General features: G+C 47.1%; 1 pseudogene; it reads right to left on the bottom strand.

Annotated features, from left to right (window-relative positions):
• Nucleotides 1-12,152: 12,152 nt before the first annotated feature.
• Nucleotides 12,153-18,162, bottom strand: part of LOC144123107 (uncharacterized) — a 6,646-nt pseudogene continuing 636 nt past the window's right edge.

Genomic DNA, 18,162 nt, shown 5'->3' with positions numbered 1-18,162 from the left:
ATGCATGCGATAATTCTGCACTGGTCTCGGAAAATACTGGAAATGCCTAGAGGTAGCCAAGATATGCCGGTATCCGAAAGGCCACTATTCGGCCATATTGGGGCCACTATTCGGCCATATTGGAGCCACTATTCGGCCATATTGGGCCCTATATTGGCAGTGATGTTTGGGCCATTCTTGGCATTCAGATTGGCTGAACATCAACCCAATCTTGGCGGGAATGTTGGGCCATGCTTGGAAAGAGTTGCGATTTGCCTAAATGCCAACGAAGGGCCGATATTCGCGCCAATTTTCGCCAATGATATGCCAACGGTGGCCCGTTATTGGCGTGCTGCTTGGGTACGTTCCCTTGGTGTTTCACGCCATTGTACGTGCGTCACTTGCTTCGCTTCACACAACTCACGTGCTGCGCAATGTCCGTAAGAAAGACAAAGTGGCGCCTCCAAAAAGTAATCAGGAATAAAACTTCATGATAGCTGCCATCAAAGCTCTGTGGTTGCTTTCACGCCCATTGCTCACCGGTTTAGTAACAGTAAAATACGACCAGCATTCTCATTGCTGAGCAGAGGAATGCACCGTTCCGATTTCTTGGTGTAATTACGAACCTTGTCCAATGTTAAAATCTGCAAAGCGGGCTCTCGCCTAGATATAAGCTCTGTCCCCATCAGTCAATTATAATATAGTGCAAGGCTACAATTAAATGATGCGGTTTATTCGGTGACAGGCTACGGGAATGATACGACAGATCACCCGAGTATCGCAAAGAAGAAGCGGTATGAGGGAGGGGGACACGATAAAGCTGGTCAGAAGCCTCGTGATCAGCCGAGTCACGTACTCCCTCCCGTACTGCAACACCAACAAGGGCGAAAGGGACCAAGCCAACGCCATCGTGAGGAAAGCCTACAAAACAGCTCTCCACCTGCCAGCCACCACATCAACGGAGAAGCTGCTGGCCCTCGGACTTCACAACTCGTTCGAGGAACTCAAAGAAGCGCAACTAGAGTCACAACGAGACAGGCTTCAGCAGACGACCACTGGCAGAGCGCTCCTGATAAGACTGGGGCATCAAGCAACGCTTAGAGTAGAGTAGAGAACAGCGAGTCTGCCTGATAATTTCCGCAGCACCATAAAAATAGGCTCGCTCCCCAAAAATATGGATCCATATTTACACGCAGCTAGGCGAAATTCCCGAGCGAAATATGTAGAAAAATACTTGACAGTCAAGGCGAGCACCACTACACGGACGCCGCGATGTACCCCCGGAGACGGGGAACAACGGAGCAAAAAGTCGTCGCGACAGTAATAGGCTCAGACTATAAGGAGATCACTTGCGCGTCGGCACGGGACTGCACGGTAACCGAGGGAGAGGAAATGGCTGTTGCTCTAGCGGCCGCGGAGGGTTATCGCGCGAATAAGTCCTTAACAATCCTCACAGATTCGAAAGAGGCATGCCGCAACTACATTAACGGCAGAAAAGGTCATAAAGCGCTCCAAATCCTCCTCCGCGCAGGCGTACCCAAAGATCACATTAGACACACCATTTTCTGGATACCGGGACACACCGAGAGAGAAGGCAACCAAAGGGTCGATAGAGTCGCTCGCGAGTACACTAACCGAGCACTCTTGAACGAAGACACGGATGACTTCTTGAGGGTAATCCCGACGTACTCCGACATTCTAAATTATTACAGAGGGACGAGACTAAAGTATCCTCCTCCTCCTTACAACAAATTAAATCAACAAGAATCAGTTTACTGGAGGAAGCTGCAAACCGGAACCTTCCCCAATTTACACATCCTTAGCAAAATGTTCCGGAACCAATACAGGGACATCTGCCCATGGTGTGGTGCAACACCCACCCTACACCATGTTACTTCGGAATGTGATAGAAATAAAGCATTCCATGGCTCAGAAAATCCGAGTGAGGAGCAGTGGGAGATCTCCAGCGGCAGCCCAATCCTCCAAAGAGGATTGGTCATCCATTCCCAGCGAACGGACAAACTCAAAGGTGCCCTGGAATAGGGGCGCCGACCTCTGCAAGACGGAGGGAGACATCTGCTTGAAGATGAAGACCTCTGTCTGACCGAAACACCTTGTTAGAGCATTAAAGTGTATCCTATCCTATCCTATCGACAGATATCACGTTAGCCGCTTTGCGTTCTTGTCGGATAGTTTGAGTTAACCGGCGACTTAGTATCCATAGCAGCCTGAGGAGCCGCCTACCACCGGTTAATTCCTATTCATTAATGGTTACATTTCATGGAGTTCGCGTTAGGTGCGTAATTTTGAGCATGGGACGCTGTTTTTGCATGTCATCTCGTAAACTTATTTCTTTATTGACCACAATAAAAAATATTCCCAAATAGTTCCTGAAGAAACTTGCCAGAAGCCAATCTGAACGCATTGCTTGCGTTAATGACATTGACGGCGTAGTAGCAGGACAGTTTGACCTTACCGCCGGCCGACCTCCCCGCCTTCCCTTACATTAAATTACTTTCTCTCTCTCTCTTGACGGCGTGTCCGGGATGTCCGCGATGAACGGTCTCCAGTTTGCTGCATGCGTGCAAAAGAAAAGAAATGGAACGCAGCTGGCATTATATACGAGCAGGTGGAAAGCGCATCAAGGGCATTTTCGAAGTTTATATCTACAAATCTGGAGGAAGACTTGATAAATATTGGGTGCGGTTTGAAAGGTGGCCTGTGAATACGCCAGGAGTATGTTCAAATAGCGTCCTCATTTATCCTGTCAACTTACAGGTGCGTCCTTTAGGAAATTAAAACTGGCGCCAAATGAAGCGCAGTGCATTTGCACATCAGGACAAAAAGTACAGCCTTCACACTCGTCTGGGAGCCGCACTTTTTTTTTCTCGAGATTTTCATGGAATGTGGCCAACACGCGTGACATTTTTGCACTCAAGTTTTTCCGACAACAGTGGAACTTAAATTATGCGTATCCCTTTTGTTCTACGATCACTATTTTTAAACCCATAATAGAGATAATGAACTGAAAGTCAGGATGCGGCGACAGGCGGGAATCGGCATTTTAGAACACTTCTTTGGCACTTATGTGCACGTCATCCCAAGTTAATTACGAATAACAATTAAGGCGGAAACATGTGCTTATAGCGGTACCATCTCGCGCTTCACCTGAATGGCAGTTTGACCAGCAGTTAGAAACGGCACTTTGCGCGCGCGGCCCGCAGCCGTCGGTGCGAGACAGCTAGCTGTCACCTGGCCTGCTTTTCCGCTCTCGCAACATTGTGCCCTTTCGACAACTGCCCTCTACACGTGACCTAGAAAGCTAGTGGTGAAAATCTGGAGTTCGGGCATCACCCGCAACCCTTCCTCGGCAGTCTTTGAATTCAGGCGGGAATTCCACGAGGAGTGTAGTTCCGTCCTTCATCTTGACCTGCAGCCCGCGTGCTGGATTTCAACGGCTCTGATAAAATTCTCTGGGTGCGATTGCAGGCCTTTTAGCACTACGCTTCAGGCCTACCTGCGATTTGGTCATAGTGCTCAATAATTATTTCCCGTGACACGAACATGCTTCCTAAAGTCTGACTCGTTCAAAATCAGTCGTATCTGTTACGTTACTAAGGTAGGAATATGAGCATTGCTTCTACCATTTCTCCCCCCTCCCCCACCCCACCCTCGAGTCCGTCGGACGGATCCGAGCGCTTTGTTTTGACGGTACATCGGACGGACGCAGTACATTTTTCCCCCGGATACGTCGAACTGATCCAATCAGTGTCTTTCAAAGTCCGGCGTATATCAGAAAATTTTCTCTTAGGTTTGTTATCACGGGTACGATGGTGTGGTTCCGTCCATTCTTGGTCGAAACGAGGTAAACTGCATGAGTGCGGGTCGCGTGAGTGTGCAGCTTTACCCATGTCTACCCATATACTACCCAGAATGGGGCGATTGGCGTTCATTGCGCGTATTTGGAGCGCGTCAGCAATTAAGGGTTCGTGCTGCTACGCGCATGACACGCACTACGTCGTTGGGTTGCAGCGCGCGTGAACTGCGAAATTGCTCCCATTTCCAAGCAAACATGAGGCGAGTCGTGTTCTGCTCAAGTTGAGTGCGCGTCGCATCTGTGCATGCTCGAGTGGCGACGGCTGAGCGGGGGCCATCCGGCTCGCGCTAACCTGGAATCCTCAGGCGTTTAAAGGGACTATGCAATGAATAAAAAGTCGCTTGCAAATATTTTCAATGCTTAGAAATTATGCTAAGGAGCATTCACACCAAGTATGAGTCCTCGAAACTGAGCCGGCAATTTATTATGAATTTTTAAAAACCGCGTTTTTTTGAAATTCGCGGGCCGATTGGTGTGCTCGTAGTGGCCGATTTTGAAACTAAAATCGTGAAAAAAGACGTCACTGTACCCATGACGTCGCCAGACCACCACACGCTCTCATTCGCTGGAGCCACGGCAGCCACGACGTCACGGGGACACTTCCGGTAAGGCGCGCTCACACTAGCGGGAAGCTTCCCGCGCCGGCACAGCGTCAACGTCGACGCTGCCTCGCAGCTCCTCAGAATGACGCTCACACTGCGCGCGTTTTCACGCTGCGGTTGTCTTGGAATGTGGAGAGAGGAGGCGCTGAGGGAGTACCCGAACGAGCAGAAAGAGAAGGGGATAGTCACGTGACACTAGAGAAGACTGGAAAGCGCACCCTGCTAGCTCCCCTCCCGTCGCCCTGGCAAAGCAGCCGCCGAGTGCCCGGCCGGCCGGGGCAGGCCGGCCGGACGCGCGCAGCCTCCGCCTCCGCCGACGGGGTCACTGAACTGGGACCAACGTCACGGTTCACGGTCGGCGCCCATTGGCTGTTCTGGTCACCGGCACGGGAAAAATAGGTACCGAACCCATCGCTCCGCGGGACGGGAGAGCAGGCTGTCCGCGGGAGAAAAACCGGCTTGGGCGGGAAGCGGCACGCGGGAAACGCCCGGCGTTGCGCGTTTTCCCGCTAATGTGAGCGCGCCTGTAGCCGTGAAAATCGTCTGCTTGTGCCACCGCGCGACCCTTTCGGGCAAGCGTGAGCCAGGGCATTGCCTTCGCGCATATGGTCTCAATTTCCCTCTGCCGCCTCCTTCTGTCGGGAATTCCGGAGCCACTCGCAGTGGCTCGCCTAGTCGCTACTGTCGTCGCTGGCGTTCAGCCGGTACGGCGTGAACCAACACCCTCTCAATGCTAAGGCCTCTCCACCGGCCGCGTGACGTCACGCCAAGGGACCGTGCAGGCCCCGCGCTCCGCGATTTCAGCGCGCCGCGCCCGTCTGCACTATTCGGGTACTGCCGTACGTAGCTGCCTTATAAGTGATTCCTTCATTTTCATTTTTGTCGTTGCTGCAGAAAAGAAATTCGCTAGTTTGTGCGCGCCTTAGGCTATCATTTTATCTGCTTTATATATTTTTTTTATTGCAGAACACCTTATTGTCAAGAAAGTTCGAGCTGCTAATACAGTTTTTTATAATAAACAATTTAGCATACGGCCGCCAATTTCGCATTATTGGTCATTATAATAAAAAATTGATTAGTTAATTTCAATTAATCATCTAATTATTAGGTTCTATCACGTACATGATGTCTGCCGTGCGGTAAAATCCATCCGCACAGACCGCACATGCGTATATCTAGTTGTTAAAGTAGAAGTTCGTGAACATTGAAAAAAAAAACACCGTCTACTGCGCATTGTGTTAGTTTTATTCTGTATTGTGTTTTGCTTAAAGCTTTCACACACAGCAATAATGACACTCACAATAATGTTGCGCTGTTGAGTATTTGTACAGCTAATCTGACCCTTACAATAAAAAACGACGAGACACCAGCAATGAAGTGTGCGCAAAGCATTTTTATTGCTTGGGAATAAAACTTACTTCTTCTTAAGCGTTGCTGCTTTCCGGGCTGCGGCCTTCTGCTGCGCATTGTCTTGTATGGCATCATTTCTTAGTTTGCAAAAGTTGTTTAGAACAACGTTGGTTGCAACGCGTACTACCAAGCGCAGGAGAGTTTGTGCAGTGTGGCCATTTTCACATGTCTCAATGTCGTGTTCGTCCAGGAGGGAAATCGTCTGTGAAATCACGACACCACGTTGATTTCTACAGGAGAGAAAATCTTCCGCGGTTGCTCCAAAAGACAACTTCTCTGCAACTAGTTTAGTCATCAGTACCATGTGAACTGTGCATGGCTGGGGAAACTTCAGCCCTCCTCTCGACAGGTTAGCTATCATGGCAGTATTTTCCGCTTCGATCTCTCGATTTTCAATCACCAATGTGCTGAAGCAAGCAGAACATGAAAGCTTCTTTAAAGCAGCATGAGCAGCGTATCCTGCAATGTAGACAATAGCATCCATGTCAGAGTGGGCGTGTGTAATATCGTCGTCGCTGACAGCCACAGAAAAGTTGCATGGGACAAGATCCTCACTTACGTCTTCAAACTCTGTTTCCTCGCGTGGAAATGTCAAAAGTTTTTGAAGACGAAGCTTCTTCTCACATTCGTAGAGCTGACGCACGGAAATGTGGTACTGTGATCCTGCCAGCTGGCGGTAACGGCCGAACCGGTCTTCTAGCGCATCCGTCTGAAATTTGCCCAGCAGTACGTACTTGAAGTGAAGTTCTTCTAAGCAGTAGCGCGAGAGTTCTACCAGAGAATAGCATGTCAGTCGCAAAGCACTGTGAGTCTCTTTCGTCAGCGAGCCACTGGTGATGTTTATTCTTGCCCAAGCGTCCAACCAGTCCACAACGCCGCTCAGGAAAGCTAACTGTGTGTCATCAACAGACCTTACAGGGTCTTGCATGCTGTCCCTTAGCCTCTGGCCTTTGCAAGGGGTCTTAACATTGACTATTTGCCACCATGTGAGGATAACGTCAATGAAAAGAGCAGTCGACTCAGCTTGAGGAATCTTGAACGCGGAACCATGTGTCCTGAGGGCATTTGAAACAAACTGATTAATGACGTCGAGAGCGAGCTTTACATTTTGCCGCTCCATTGAGGTTGGATTCACGGCTTTTGCGTTCAGTCTGTAAGCAGCCTTCACAAGCGACGTCTTCTCTGAAGAATAAAGCTGCCGCACAGCTGCGAAAGAAGCAGCTTTCATACGAGGAGGCCCTTCGGGCATTGCTCCACTCAAGTCCATTTCAGGGAAATAGAGGCATGTTCCAGGGTTTTTCTGGTTAATCCAATTGTTCCTAATGCACTTCAAGAGATGCACAGGATCGACCACGTAGAAAAGAGGGCGAGCGTTATCGGCTGGATGGGGATAGACAATGCTCACCTGAGGACTTGTAGCAAATAACGACATCATCTTGCGGTTCAGAGCATTGTTGTCCGTTATCACAGCGATAATTTTGAGCCCCATTTTCTCAACATTAATGATTATGTTCTTAGCATGCTCGTGCAAAATTTCTGCGCTCAGTTTGCTCACAGGTAATATGTGAATGACGTCCTTGTTTGCAGAAAGGAGTGATTGTACCATGAACACATGGGCTGTTGTTGCTGGTTCCGTTGAATGAACCGACGATCCTACTATTGTGCCCCCTTTGTAGTCGAAGTATGGTTTTATGTGGATCTCATCGATCATCAGGGTCACTGTCTTCTCGTGGTCTTTCATTGATTTGACTCGTTCTCGGATGTAGGAGAGACAGTGCGGTTGATTTTGCTCCACAAGAGGGTCAGCTTTGTAATTTGAGCAAACACGGCGCAGTGTGGAAGGATGGGGCAGAATGATTCTTGATGCAGCTCTTGTGAAGTGATATGCGTGAGGAGAAATTGAATTCAAAATACTGGCGAATACCAGCAGCTCTGCGCTATACACATGCTGTTTCGCGAGGAGAAGCTCTATCTGCTCAACCAGAAATTTCAGCAAAGAAGACTGTTCTTTCGTCGTATCACTGTCCTCAATGAGGTCTGCAAGCAGTGAACCGACAAACTGCAATACTTTAGTATGTTTCGACTCTTTCGTCACCTCAGGTATATTATGCAAGCCTATCTCGAGTTCTTCTAGCAGCAAGGACAGGCTGGAGGTGTCGCATACTTGAGCTGGCAGAATCCTGCCTGAAGGAAGCGACAGAAGCTTCACTCCATTCAAGAAAACAGAAAGTGACAGATCAGGGAGAACTACCAAGGCGCATTTCACATTAGGTGAAGGATCATTCTCGATGAGAAGGAACCTAACGCACTGCTCATCGACAGAAACGGTCCAGAATTTCGTGTTGCAGATTCCAGGCAACTTAGATTTGAACTCCTCGTAAGATGAAACTTTGTTTCTTTTCTGTTCAAGCTCATTAGACTGAAGTGACTTCCTCATAGCCTCCTGCAAAGCAGCGTTTTCCCTTCTTGCTTTTTTCGTCTCTGGCGATTCACTCCGTCCAGGCGTTGAGGACAAGTATTTTGGGCAGTTTGGAAAAACAGAAGGCGCAGCATCAATCTTCAACTGTAGCCTGTCACGCTTCACCTCTATTATTTTCCCTGTCAGTTCATCTTGGTGTGACAACGTCGTAATGAAGTCGCCTGCGTGGAAGTGCAGTTCACACACCTGCACGAGAAAATGAAGCAAGGCCATTCGCCATGACTCTCCATTGCCTAAAACACTAAGTAAAAAGAGTCTGAATAGTGAACAGCTTTTACATATTTACACAGCTTTTACACAAGCCTTATGCACATCCACAGAACTAAATGCTTCCTGGACAATTCATACATAAGTGTAAGAAGTGATATCATTGCCTACAAAGACAGCATGCCTTTCCGGGAGCGACAGCTCACAACTAAGATAATTACCAGCGCCTATTAAGCAATATTTCAGAGTCTTACCCTCGAATGCTCTGTAGGTGTGAAATCCTTCCGTGGAATGGCTCGCAACCAGGCTTTTCTTCGTACTTCGTCTCTTGGGAAGCAATAAACACGTACTTTGGGACCATTCTGGTAGTTCCCGCGGCACCCGGGAACACAGCACCGGCCCATGTTTCACGAAGTTGCACTCGCTACACGGCAGGCAATCAGTTTCCCATTCGTGCGCTAGCACAGGTACGCACGCCACACAAGAAACGGCCACACGAAACAGACACAGCCGTGCGAGGAGCGAACGGAAATGCACCCAACGCCAGGCTGAAAGACTCAAGCAGCAGCTAGACGCTCACTGCAAGACTGCGTTCGTGTCTGTGCTTGCCCGGGCAAGCGCGAGCACATCGAGGGAGACAACCGAGCGGAGCGGAGCCGCGCTTGGTGAGCAGCCTGACCGGACACTTGGCGTGACGTAGCGCGTGTGGAAAGGAGGGCCTGGAGAGGCCTGAAGAAAGTATTTAGAGGGTGTTGCGTGAACGCATAGGGCTCGATGCCCATCGCGGCCGTAAGAGCGAGCAGTCGCGCCTCGAGGTCCGGGTCTATTACTGCTAACCACAACAGACGCCAAGCAAAGAAACCCGACGCTGATGCTGGGGTGCTAGGACATGACCCCCTGAACAGCTTTCAGGCCTGCTCGTCACGTGACGCGACGTCAACGACGTCACTGCGCACCGGCTGAGGGCCGCGAGCGATTGCCGCGTGCTCGCCTCGTGGGAACTGATGCCACAGACAGGCTCGTCGACCACCAGGTCCGCGCGATTTATCAGGGCAAAGACAAATAATTAAGATTACGGACAGAATTATACATATCTATTTATCACAGCAGACTCTGTCTGTATGCATATTTACAGATATTTACGACTACACATCGTTCGCGGCCAAAATACATAGCAGACAGAAAACGATATGGCGCTGTAATGTAGACGGATGTTGCCTTTTATACACCATGCTATAAAATCGTAAACAACTGCAGCCGAAACAAGTTGTAGCACCGATAAGAGATACACACAGTTACAAGACCAATCTGTATATTAAAGTAGGCCCTGTGGCATGGTACGAGTTTCAGATGAATGTGAGGAAGCAGAACATAGCACATTGCAATGTCAAGAGGTAGAAAACGAAAACCATGCTCGCATCTTAACTGTAGGTTAGAAGAAAATATTATTTCATCCATTTTTCAGAGTAGGTGCAGGTACTGGAATGCACAAGGAATCCACTGCACAAACTGCATTGCACAATAATATAGACACTGTAACAATAGTACAATAATAGACACTGCACAAGAGCACATACAGGCAAAAGGTGTGACAATTAAATCATTCACCTACCACAGCAGGCGCTGTCTGAGGTTCAGCTCAGTAAAAAAAAACATTGCAATTAATTGCCAAAATACTTATCAATTTCAGATTAAAAACAAAGAACTGTCATTTAAACTCTGGGCTAGAAAACATGCATGACGCAAACAAAAGAAGGCTTATTGCACTACAACAGGCAGAAGTTCGCCAAAGAAATCACATGAGGAAACTGCGATAAAATACCTGCAGTGCATTTTAAAGTAATTAAATGTGCGGTGTACAAGTTATGGAAAATTACTTTTCAAGAAAGATTTGGGCTTTTATGTTTTTTGCCTTCTGTTCTTTTATAATATGAAGTTGATCATTCCTTTGTTTGCATAAGTTGTTAAGCATTATGTTTGCTGCACAGTTTGCAACAAGTGTGACAAGGAGCTCGTAGGCATGCCCATTTTCACATGCATCTATGTCCTCAAGCCTCGGTAGAGTGTTGAGCGTCAGTTGCCGAACGACATTCCTTTGGTTGGGCCCATGGAGAAAGTGTGTGCAGGCACTTTGTGTCACAAGCTTTGCAACTACAACCTCCATGTACATGACTATTGTAATCACAAGGGCAGAGGGAAACTTGAGTCCACCTTGGTCTAGTTGTGCGATTAAGGAATGGGTGTCTTTTTCCATTTCCGTCTCACTTCCGGTAACAACCAAGTGTCCTCGGCAACTTTCAGACTTTAAAACTTTCATTGTAGCATGCGCACAATACCCGCCAACATTACCAATAACTGGCATTCATTCTTTGAGTGCATCAAGGTCAGCATCTACAACTTGAACACTAAAGGATGTTCCTACATCTGTGACACTGTTTGTCTCTTCGATGTTTCTGAAGTCATCAGTGTTCATCTTTCGCAGGGCATTTTGAAGGCGAATCCTTCCCTCTGTCTTACAAAGCTGTCGAACAGATATGTGGTACTGCCCACCAGCCATTTGCTGGTACTGTCCAAAACGACTCTCGAGAGGATCCGTTTGAACTTTCCCTAGTAGGACGTACTTAAAATGAAATTCACTTATGCAGTACGTTGCCAATGCCAGTAAAGATTGAGCAGATAGCCTTAGGGAACTCAATGAGTCCTGGGTAAGGACCCCAGTGTCATGCCCATAAAATTCCCAGACATCAAGCCAGGTAATGAAACCATTCAGAAAAGCTACTTTTGGGTCATCTGTACTGCAAGACATGGGCTCTTCGTAAACAGTATGATGATGGAAGTCTTTATTTGGCGTTTTTACGTTGACAATACTCCACCAGCAAAGAATGATTTTGATGAAATCTGCTGTTGCTGCCGCATGTTGAAAATCAACTTCACCACTGCGAGCTGCCAGGGCTGTGGCTATGTGTGGATTAAAAACCTGCAGTACCAGCTTCACATTTTGCCGTTCCAAGTTGCTCGAATTAAGTGCCTTGGATGTCAAGCCATACCCAGACTTTATCAGTAGAGATGACTCCTCTTTATGTAAATCTCTCAAATTCTTAAATGAGGCAGTCATTTTGCATTCAGGACGAACAATACTGTTTGAAAGCTCAAAGCGTGGGTAGAAGAAGCAAGTCTCCGCATTTTTCTGATTCAGCCAATTGTTTCTGATACACTTCAAAAGATGTACAGCATCTACCACATAAAATAATGGCCGATCTGGATCTGCCGGATGTTGATAAACATGACGAAGCATTGGCTTTGGCAGAAACATATTCATTACCTTTCTGTTTAGAGAGTTATAGTCACAAACAATGGCTATGACCCTGTACCCAATCTCTAGCGTATGATCACCTTCTTCAGTATGGCATGGAGTTGGTCGCCCTGTATGGTTTTTACCGCAAGAATGTGTGCTACCTCATTGAATGAGCTCAGCAGACTTTGTATCATAAACATGTGTACAGATGTGGCTGCCTCACTGGAATTCACTGCAGCACCACATATGCTGCCCACCTTATAATCAAAACAAGCTTGATATGAATTTCGTCAAGTATCAACATCACTGCCTTTTCATGTGGCTGCACATGTGTAAATCTCTGGGAAACATACTGAAGAAAAGTTGCATCCCAAGAATCAATTTCTGGACACATTTGTACAGATGAGCACACTTTCCTAATAGTGCTCGGATGGGGCAAGGCTAGTGTACTTGTTTTTCTCAAATACTTGTAGGCATGCGGCGATATTGTGTGAAGGATGCATGCAAACACCATTACCTGTGTGCTGTACTGAATACGCTCTGCAGAGAGCAGTGTTAGCTGTTCCTTTAAAAATTTCACAGCCCTTTTCTTGTTTTCATCAATGCTTGCTTCCAATTTGTCTAGAACGGAATTTACTGCAAGCGACAGGTGGCGAGAACTACAACGCTCGCCAGACTCGTCAGACAGCATGCACATGTTAAAAATTTCCAACAAGGAGCTTACTTTGCAAACCGAGTCTGGTACAACAGTGCTACCAAGATTCTTGATCGCGGATTCTTGGTAGCAGGCTGAGACTTGGAGGTTTTCGAACACTGTCAATGACGCCTTCAACCAAGGTTCACGATCGTTGGTGATGTTCAAAAACATCGTACACTTTTCTTTATGAATCACAGTCCACTGCACTGACACTGAGGCCAATTGCAAGCGCGCCTTTAGTTCTTCGAGTGACGAAAATTGGTCTCACTCCTGCTCCGCTTCAAATGACGGCAGTGATCCTTTGACCGCACGGGCGAGTTGGGAAGCTTCTAGCCGGCTCCTCTTAGCATCAGGTGCTTCTCTCTTGCTGTTGTCTGGTGCTGAAAGGTACGAAGGGCAGTTGGGAAATACGGTAGGCACCGATCCACGGCGCAACCGCGGTACTGGCAATCGAACTGTAAGAACATTTCCTTTTCTTGGATCCGTGTACGATGTCGTCGTCTCGATGCATGAAGCGTTGAAATGATCGGCGCAAACCTGCACAAACGTACAAACGTTTCCTGAACATCTCAGAATCCACTTATTAAAGTAGCCTAATGCTAGCCCCTTTGTCTATAAGCGTGTTTGCAGCAAAGAAATGTGGCCACAATCAATCTATCTTGGCTTCAGAAGTATCACAATAAACGTGCTGATTAAGTAACAGCAACCAAGAGCGCATAACAGTACCATAAACATTACTTACCTTAGTGTACGAAGTGGGCACGAAGTTGTTGTTGTTGTTGTTAGCCTATCAAAAGGTGGCACAAACCCACACTGGGGGATCGGCCAAGAATCGGGAGGCTATTCACCTGAACGCAGTTAATAAAAAGGAAAAGCACGTGGGAGCGCAACACCGGTGAATTCTTCCTCATGAACAGAAAATGGATGAGAGTTTTGATTTCAAAATTGTAAGAATAATAATAAAGAGAGGGATTAAATAATAATGATTAAGTCAAAATGTAATACTTGATCGAAAAGAAAATTTTGGAACACTTAGCAAGGCAGTCGGTGAGATTCTATCAGGAAATTTGGAACAGCGGTACAAACAGATCTGTGGCTGAACCCAAATGTGGTGGCTCCAAATGATAGCAAGAGTGGGCAGCTCAAACTAAGGCCAAGATGCTGCAAGGGCTCCTCCAGCAACCTTTTTCTCAGAGAGTTGAATCGGCGACAATATAGCCAAAAATGTTCTATATATTCAGGCTCACGGCAAAATGCACAAAGGGGAGAGAGCGCCAAACCCGACTTGTGTAAATAGAAATTTAGAGGAGGGATGCGGCAGCGCAGCCTCGTCAGTGATACTTCAAGCTACCGAGAGCAACAAATTTTCCTGTTCCAATAATATTTAAGGTGCTCATAATCCGCCGATGTTAAAAGTGTTGTATCTTGCGTGCTTAAAAACGCACGTCGCCGAAATCTAGATGCTGTAATATAGGCTGTAGCCGGGATGATTGGCAACATGGGGCCGCTGAGGGAAGCCTTTGCGAGATTGTTTGCAATCTCATTTACTGCCACACTGCTGTGACCGGGAACCCATACTAAATGAACAAGGCTCAAATGCGGAGGAAGTAGGGATAAGAAAGTTGTTAAAATGGAACCGTCAACATGTGCAGCGAGGGACGAACACAAAGATAAAGAATCAGTAATTACTGCACTGCTGTAATAGAGGGGTCTAGCTTGCGTAGAGCAAATTCAACTGCTAGAAACTCTGCTTGAAAAATAGGGGTGAAATCTGGAAGGCGCAGTGAAAATGACCAGTCTAAATGGGAGCAAAATATTCCCACACCTGCTTTTTCATTGCATTGCGATGCGTCAGTGGCTATTGCTATATCTGTAGGTAGGGTCCTCAGATGGAGGTTCTTCTAGTAGACCATTTAGAATACTCGGTGGCAAAAGTTGCGCATTTTTTGGGAATATGTCCTCGAAAACAATGTGGATAGCGGGCCCTTTGCGAAGCGCAGGAAGGATATCATAAATGTTTACATCTAAAGGCCGAAGTAATCTATGCACAAACACTACCTGAGGGGAATCGAAACGAGACCCGGGGACACCAAAAAAGGAGGTCGGCTGACAACAGAAAATGCTTTGGGAACGATGGAAATGGGATTCATAGATCCTGAGGTAAGTTTGCACAGTTAAAAATTGAAGTCGTGATAAAAGAGGCAGAATGCGGGCTTCAAGGTACAGCACATTGGTAGCCACAAATTTTGGAAGGCCGAGGCACATGCGAAGTGCTTCTCTCTCTAAAAGGACGAGAGGACGAAGTTTATATGTAGCCGAGCCTGAAAACAACACTGATCCAAATTCTAAAATTGGCCTGACATACATTATGTAGATCATTAATAGCGCATCTCTGCGCATGCCGTACCGGTGATGACATAATCTCCGTAACATGCCCACGGCACGAGCCCCTTTCGCCGTGACATGGTCAATGTGAGGTCGCCAGGTGAGTTTGTTGTCATAAATGACCCCTAGGTATTTTAGAGATTGAACCTGCGGTATTATTTTTAACTGGCAAGTGAGAGAGACCACTACAGGAGTGTATAGATGGAAAACAAGGGTGGTGCACTTGCCAACATTTAACTTCAGGTGTAATGCGCTCAACCAGTGCCCAAACTCAAGTGTATTCAAATATGACTGCAACAGACAATACAGGGAATGTATATCCAGAGCAGCAAAAAAAAAACGCAATGTCGTCCGCATAGACGTAAGTGCGTACATGGCGGTGGAGAGGAATTGAGCTCAAAAGAATATTAAAGAGCACAGGAGAAAGAACAGCTCCTTGCGGTACACCTCGCGTTTGTCTGTACCTCTCAGAATGAACACCATTATGGACGCAAAAGAATTCCCTGTTATAAATAAATTCAGATATCTATGCAACTATATAATCTGGAAATTGAAGAGACTGTAGCCTATGTATCAGGATGGAGTGTTCTACACTGTCGTAAGCTTTGGCGACGTCTAACATAACCAAAGCCGCTACCAAGCGTTGACGACGAGCAAGGAGAATTCTGCTCTCAAGATCAGGATTTGCATTCCATATCGAACACCGTGGCTGGAAACCAAGTTGGCACGGGCTGAGTATTGTTTTGCGATCCACAATGGCTGACACCCGAATTAGTAACACCCTTTCTATCAACTTTAACACGTTTGATGTTAAAGAAATTGGCCTAATATTATCCAATTCATAGCCTCCACCCTGATTTTTAAGTAAAGGGATCACCTTGGACAGTTTCCACTCAGAAGGTATCCAAGCATGTTTGAGAGAGTAGTTTATTAGGTGCAATAAGTAGTTGGGAGACTCTTCAAAGAGAATCTTGAGCATCTTTGTAGTAACACCATCAGGACCAGGAGCAGCAGCTGGCAATCTCTGGACAACTTGTGAAAGCTCTGATAGATTTACTTGTGAGGCATTATCATTTGGCACGCCTGGTGCAAACAACATTGGGCGCAAAGGTAGTAAAGACGAGAACCGCTTTTGCAGGCCTGTGGCAATTAATTCAACCGCCTGGATAGCTTCTTCAGGTGACATAACTAATGACTGAAAATTATGAGAGGACATGAGCGGTTTCCTAGACCGTAGAAAACCGAATAGTGCACGTCGGTTGCCCGCCTTTGAAAGATAATCGAAGTGTTCTGAGTCATATTTTTCCTTCGCGCGAGAAACTGTTCGTTTAAAGGTGGCTGCAATAAATTTATAATCACTCCAGTTATTCGGGCATTGGTTATGAAGAAGCTTTTTCCATGGTGCCTTCCTCCGCCTGTAATCTCTTGCACAGTCTGCATTCCACCAGTTAGAAGAATTCCCTTTTGTTGGCCTCACCAGGAACTCCGACTTTTTACGGCTTTCCTCTATAGCCAGACTATGCTTGCTGACTGGTGGGCCTCGGCGATGTTAGACACTGAAGCAAGGGCAGAGCGCAACGCCGTCTGAAATCAGTCATAATTTACATGTGACCGCAACTGAGAAGACGCCGGAGTTACACGACATATGATATCAAAATGAATAGGTATATGGTCACTTGAGGTGCCGCTATCAACAGTCGATCAATTCGTTACGCCAATTTCAGGACTAATGAACGTGAGGTCTAAAACAGATTGAGTGTGTGAGCGAAGATAAGTGGCCGATCCTGAATTTAAGCACATCAGGTTGTAATCAGAAATCCAGTCCCAAAGGCGCTTGCCGCATGTATTAGTCCGAAAACCCCACGACACATGGTGAGAATTGATGTCCCCCGCCACGAGAACTGGGTTTTTGCAGTTAGCGAGTAACAAGTCCAGAGGTCTAACATCCTGGACTCCATTGGGGAAATAACAATTTGCTATTGAAAGTGGAGAGCACCCAGGAAGTACAAAGTCTAGTGCCAAAATCTCCCAGTCAGGAGACATTTGTTGAAAAGATACTATAGCCCTGTGGCAAAATTTTGAGGAGACTAAAGTTAGTAAACCCCCTCCTCTTGTCTGGCGATCAAGGCGAAATGAACGGTAATTTTTTATATGAAAATGTTTGTCGGTTTTTGTCGGTTGAAAGCCACGTTTCTTGCAGAATTATAACATCCAGATTAAGCTGGGTAGAAATGCAGTGTAAATCTGTGAAAGAATAGAGCGACAGTTCCACTGCAGAACTCGCAACGACGCTATGGTTGCGAAAGCCTAGCAGCAGCAACTGCCGGCTCCAAAATGCTATCCTTGGGTTTGGTGCCAAGCTGCTGCTTCTTTGATTTGGGCTGGGTGCACAGAGAAGACAACGAATGAGACATGGGGGACCCGCTGCACTTAAGAAGCCGCGCATCAGGCTCCACCATCTCGGAATCATAGATTATATCAGCATTCCTCGAAGTACCTGAGGTAGGTACAGCGGAAGGGGCAGAAGTTTGTTCCTGGGGCTGTGATGCTACTGGAATTTTAGACCAGATAAGAGAAGAGGGAATTGCTGTCGAAAGAGGTGCCAAACCGGCCTGCACGGCATGTGTAAGCTGAGTCGCTAGAACGTTTATAAGGCACTCCGACACACTTGCGACAATCTTCAATACTATTTTAGACATGGAAGCCTCCACAGCAGCCGCAATTGCTTGGGACAGCGTTGAGTCTAACATGACACCTTGCGAGCGGTCACACCGGCATAACCGTGGGCACGTTCTTTGACCTCTGAAATAGCGTCTCGGCGCGAACAGCGTTTTCTGTCAATTATCTCCAGAATTTGGATTTCCTTAGCTCGAGAGGGACAATTTTAGTAGTTTGCAGAGTGGGCACCACCGCAAAGGCAACACTTCTCATTCTTCTCAGTGCAGGTGCTCGTTGAATGACCATCCCCACAGTTGCAACACCTCAAGTTGGATTCGCAACCGCCAGCGCTATGTCCATAGCGCCAGCAGTTGTTACACTGCAGAGGCCGAGATGATAACGGGTCTACCCGAAAAATTAGAGGCCATGCCTTGATTTCAGAGGGGCAGGAAGTGCTGGCAAAGGTAGCAATCACAGACTCAGTGGGCATCAGCAAGTTGTTTACATCCCGGCTACAGCGGTGCACAGCAACAACACCTGCAGCCGACACAAGCTCAAGAGTACCTGCCGGAG

Source organism: Amblyomma americanum, chromosome 1 (assembly GCF_052857255.1).
Source record: "Amblyomma americanum isolate KBUSLIRL-KWMA chromosome 1, ASM5285725v1, whole genome shotgun sequence".
In the NCBI taxonomy this organism is placed as follows: domain Eukaryota; kingdom Metazoa; phylum Arthropoda; class Arachnida; order Ixodida; family Ixodidae; genus Amblyomma; species Amblyomma americanum.
The sequence above is the reverse complement of the archived record's forward strand: the minus strand, read 5'-3'. Positions and strand labels throughout refer to the sequence as shown.